Genomic DNA, 5,752 nt, shown 5'->3' with positions numbered 1-5,752 from the left:
AAAGGGATATCTAACATGTATAACATAAATGTTATGCTTGTTTTTCTATGAAAGGGTAACCAAACAATGCCAGTTTCATCTATGATTTATTTTGAAATAATTTTTGCTGCCATGCTGAAACAATAATTCCTAAAATGGCATAATTCTAAAAAACAAATTCTGCTACGTTAGTTGAGAACTTGCAAACGCACATGTTGAGTACAGGTATCGGGCTCGAATCCCTGGTTAAACAAAGTGCGAGTATTATAGTAGTTGATCGAGGAATTATGTGTCATTACTTACAATATTTTGTGGTATAAATAGCTCGTGAATAATCGCACATTTGCGTAGTCTAGTACATACTGATGATTTTTAGGCATAATTTTTTCAATCGTTAGTCATATACAAATATCACACCAAAAGAGATATTGACTGCACGGTTGATGCGGTGGCTGGGCAACTGGCTGCCGCGCAACGCGTAGCGGGTTCGAGTCCCGCACGGAGCAACTCTTTGTCTGATCCACAAATTGTTGTTTCGAGTCTGGGTGTAATGTGCATGTGAACTTGTATGTTTGTAATCGCAACCACGTCACAGGGGAAAATCCTAGTGTGGGGCAACGTCATTAAAAAAAATGTATACCCACCTCAAATTGAAAACCACAACGACTCAATATCTTGCTGTCCGAAATTCATCAATTTCACCACGAAGTGATCCCGTCAAATGTTTCTAACCTAACAACTCGAAGTTACTCAAAAACATTCCCCAAAGATTCATAAACATTTAATATTAATAACAAAGCAAGCTTTTATCAAACCACAACAACTCGACTGTACGTAATATTTTCTATACATAAAATAAAACAGTAAATTAGTATGTCTGTACATTAAATGTTGTAAAAAATACTAAAATATGTTTCGTTGTGTGAGTGAGGTTACCGGGGCCTAATTACCCCCTTTCCCAATCTTCCCAATCGCCGATTTCCCAAAAGGCTGGCAAAGCCCTTGTAACGTCTCTGGTGTTTCACGTGTCCATGGGCAGTGGCGATTGCTTACCATCAGGTGAGCCGTCTGCTCGTTTACCGACTTATACCATAAAAAAAAGATTGATTAGGAAACAATAATAGAGAAAATGTTATGATTTGTATTTCTTGCTCACTCTAATCTCCGGAATTTTAATGAAACTTAGGTATTTCATCGTATACTTCGTTGTATAAGTCTGCTAATAAGTCTAGGCAAAATAAAGGGTATAAGTTATTTTGGAAACAGACAAGTCTGCCCAAAATTATTATTTTACGCAAACGAAGTTGCAGGCAGAAGCTAGTATTCGTATCACACTGTACACAAATGTAAATGTTTGTTTGTTTAAATGTTTGCCCGTCAACCACGCTAAAACTACTGAACGGATTTTGATGAAATTATACAGACAGGGACAGACTTGTGTGATTAGATTTTTATCCCACGGGAACGTAGGTGAAGCCACTGGCAGAAGCTAGTTTTCTATGATCCGAGTGAAATATTTCAATAACTCGAACGAAGTAAAGGGGAAATATGCGAGGCCCGAATGTTTTGGGAAACTTTTCGTCCAAATCGTCAAAATACTTACTTATAAGTAAGTATTTTTATTATTGTTTTAACGCATTTATCAAATTTTTAATTATGTTTTCTTGTTTGTGTTAAAAGATAACCTACATTTAATTTCTTTTTTTGAAGTTGATCCGCATAAATGGTGTTTTTGAATAAGTTACTAATTTGAAACAATTTAAATAAGTAATTTTGATTAAAGGAACGAATCTTAAATACACCATACAAATATTTCTTACGGTTTCAACATCCTGAGAAACTGGACGAATCTTACTTAATAATTATGAATGGAGTGTAAGTTTATGTTATTTTTTGTATGTTTGTTACTCAATCAAGTCAAAACGGCTGAAAGGATCGGGGTCAAATTTGGAACTGGGATAGATTGTAGTCTGAAATAACACATAGATACTTTTCATCTAGTCTCAGAAAAATTACATTTTTACCATAATAAAAAGAAATGTTAATTATCAAATTTCACCACAACACTGCGACACACACCGTACAAAATGCACTATAGTTTTACCCTTTCACAGTAAATACTGGTACAGGGAACCTATTATCTTCATAATTAGCCAGTTAATATACCCACAGTAGTTCGTCTACATGTGCACAGCATAATATGTAATCAAGATAGTAATCGGCTTCATTTCCGCTTCAAGCCACGGGCTGTAATGACAATAGTAGTGCAGATGTATTGCGATTGCGTTTCTACTGATTATGGAATGTGACATAATGAGGCCTACATATTTTTTATTACCTGAAGGGTGGGTAGAGTTGCACTAGTATGGGTGCACACATTTTTATACGTGTTTTTATTTTATTTAAGGACAATTAACAACCACTAATGAATTAACAGTGAATATAAATAATAGCAATATTGAGGCCCACTTCATTATCCTCATAAACTTGTGTTAACTTAGAGAGTGTGTACAGGCTGCATGACGCTAGCTGCGTCTGTTGTGGATTATGGATCGCTGGTTTAGCTTGAAACTAATTGAGTAACGTCGTCGAAAAGCTATTCAACTGTCGGCTATTCAATTGTACGAATTTAATGCGTCTGACGACTGTATTTTACAAAAAGTGTAATAAACCTTTAAAAAAATGAACCAATAACATATAGATTTTAATTATAACAAAACCCAAGTTACTATCAGTATACTCCTTGATAAACACTACGGTTTTATTTAGCTATAAGAACAGCAAAGATTGAACCATGAACCCCGATCCCTCAACAAAATTATAATTTAATTTAAAACAGAATCATCTCCAGTCATCTTTGATGGATTTGTTACTAAGAGAAAACAATTTGAATTATTTAACAAATTCTAAAGATACCAAATCAAACTTCAAAGTTTGGAAATTTTATTAACGGAATATTTTCTCAATTTCTTTGTATCGGCCGTATCTTTCGGGTAAGCTTTGTAACAAAATATTTATGTTGGCAAGATTTAAAGGATTATAAAGTTTAAGTAATAAATAAATATTGAAACTTTGTAAAGACTATTCATTGGTTTACTATCTTTCTTAAAATTGTTGAGATTTCCTACATATTATTATACTATCAAACTATGACTGACTGCCTAGTTAGTCGAGTGGTCGCAAATGCGACTGCCAGTCTAGGGATCTCGGGTTCGATTCCTAGGCCGGGCAAAATGCTTCATGAATGAATTCAGGAAATCAAAGAAAAACTATCACATCATATTAATTTAATGGATGGACGCAAATGTACCATACCAACCATTGTTATGTTCAACGAAAAGCAGGTAAACACTATCACCAAATAATTCTATACATTTGTCAAAAACAAAACATGGCACAGAGCCGAGCATTTTGTGCGTGCCACGATAATGGATAAAAGTTTTAATTCAAATTTATAGTAGCAACAGCTCTGTATTATGGGCACTGAAGTAAAATAAATGGTTTATTTTATTGCTGCACGCAGTTATTTTAATGTACGAGCCGAAATATCATCAGGATTGTTGATGATATCAACGGAAAGAGTTGCTGACTAGTTGTCGTGTTGGATGGGTTTGTTGACGCCGTTGAGTCGGTATTTTGTTTTAACTGTCACAAAATAATGGCAATCAGTCTCAATTTATAGGAATATTGCTACTGATACCGTATAGGTACCTGACATATGTAAGCTCATATACAGTGGGGTACATAAGCAAGTGTAATGTCTAAATGCCAATCACAATTTCAGCAAACTTAATTATTTACATAAACTTAGCATATTTTCTCAAAGAAGGAATCAGACTTAAAACCTCCTATAACTAGAAAATGAAATAATGTATTTATTTGGTAAATTGGCTACAAAAGAACATAGCAAAGAATTATACAGGTAAAACTATTTAAAAAAAATCTAGATGAGGTCGGCATTTCCTAAAAGACTACTCTGAGAAAAAAATCCCGAAAGAAACTCAGACTCAGAGGTCATTGTCCAGTCCAGACAAATATTTTTATTCAGCACTTACACTTCTATCTACTTATCACTAAACCTAAATACAATCTAACCTATATACCAAGTTCTCCCTACATAACCATGTATATAAACTTGATACCCAACGTCCTGACACGGCCGTGTTGCACGCATGCAGGCAGGCGTGCCCGCGTGTACTAGTTATGTTAGAAATGTACCGTGCGATGTTCCCTGTGTGCGACGCGGTGTAATGTGCACGGCTGTACATGACTAGCTGTACAGAGAAGCATTATATAGAGCTTGTACTGCGTATAGAGAATAGGAAGGAAGGAATTAACTGTGTTAATTGTGATTTGTAGAGGTGTTTGTGATGGTTCTTGAGTATGAAGATTTTTTACTAACCTTGTAGTGTTTTATTTTCTTTTCTTTTGTTTTAAAAAATGTTGCCCCACACTAGACTTTTCTCCTAATAAAATACACACGCGTTTACTAACATACAAGTTTATATACATACCCCGCCCAGACAGCAGAAGTAACAAAGAGTTGCTCCGTGTTTTTGAATTGAACCCGCGACACGATGCACGGCCGCCGGCTGTCTAACTACCGTACCAACTGTCCAATCAAACCGTATTAAGTGCGATCATCACGCGATCTACCACTAGTATTTTTTTTTATAGTATAAGCTGCAGACGGTTCCCCTGATAGTAAGCAATCGCCGCCATCCATGGACACCCAAAACACCAGAGGCGTTACAAGTTCGTGTCTGTCTTTTGGAGGTTAGGAATTTAAGGGTTGTTGGGGAATCGGGGATTGACAAGATTTGAAAGGGATAATTGGGCCTCCGGTAACATCACTCACAGACACAAGCGTTGTTTCACATATTTATATTATCTAAAGAAAATATGTTTTCATTTACTTAAAGAACACGTAGAAAAATGCTTCATAATCTTTGAGTTTACAAAGAAAATGTAGTTCCTTGGTTGCAATCTCGAATGGTGGCTGCAGTAACGGATCGAGTGGCCGTCACCTGCATTCAATAGTGATTCTTAACAACTTCATTATAAGACCTGAACCAAGAGTCACGTAGGGAACCTTTATGAAAACACGGCAAAATAAAGTACATATATACATAATATTACCTATACTTATAGCTACTACTAATTAAACTATAGTTGGAAGCACTCCTGTGAGAAATTGAAACACTATCCATATTAAAAAATAACATATATGCAACGTCACGCTTTGTATCCTCGAAGAGGTAGGCAGAGATGCACATTACATTACACGCGTTGTACAATGTACACCCAAGAAAAACACAAAATTATGTTTACGTATTAGACTATTCTGTTACAAAACGGTTTTTAATAAAAACAACTATTTATTTAACTCTGATTAACCATATATAACGATCTAAAAACGTAATGTCATACAAATATCACTAAACTAAATCTTTAAATGAGTCCCCTTCACACTATATCGTTATCACTAAAAAGAAAAATTTGACCAAAACACGTTCGAGTACTTCCATACCCCCTTAATTATCCAACACCAGATGTGTTTATTTTACATATGCAAAAATAAAAATCTGAATTTCAATATTGGGGTTGGGTAGCACCTGTTCGCCTTATATACATACTATCGACATAGATTATACTTTGAAATATGCAGAATTATGAACAAGCTATGTTGAGAATTCGTTGTTTATTTTTACGTAGAGAAAAGTTTATTTTAATATGATTTTTCAGCTTGAAATAAGTATCACAATCATAATTC

The sequence above is a fragment of the Spodoptera frugiperda genome, chromosome 27, assembly GCF_023101765.2.
Source record: "Spodoptera frugiperda isolate SF20-4 chromosome 27, AGI-APGP_CSIRO_Sfru_2.0, whole genome shotgun sequence".
In the NCBI taxonomy this organism is placed as follows: domain Eukaryota; kingdom Metazoa; phylum Arthropoda; class Insecta; order Lepidoptera; family Noctuidae; genus Spodoptera; species Spodoptera frugiperda.
This window is presented reverse-complemented; position numbering follows the sequence as displayed.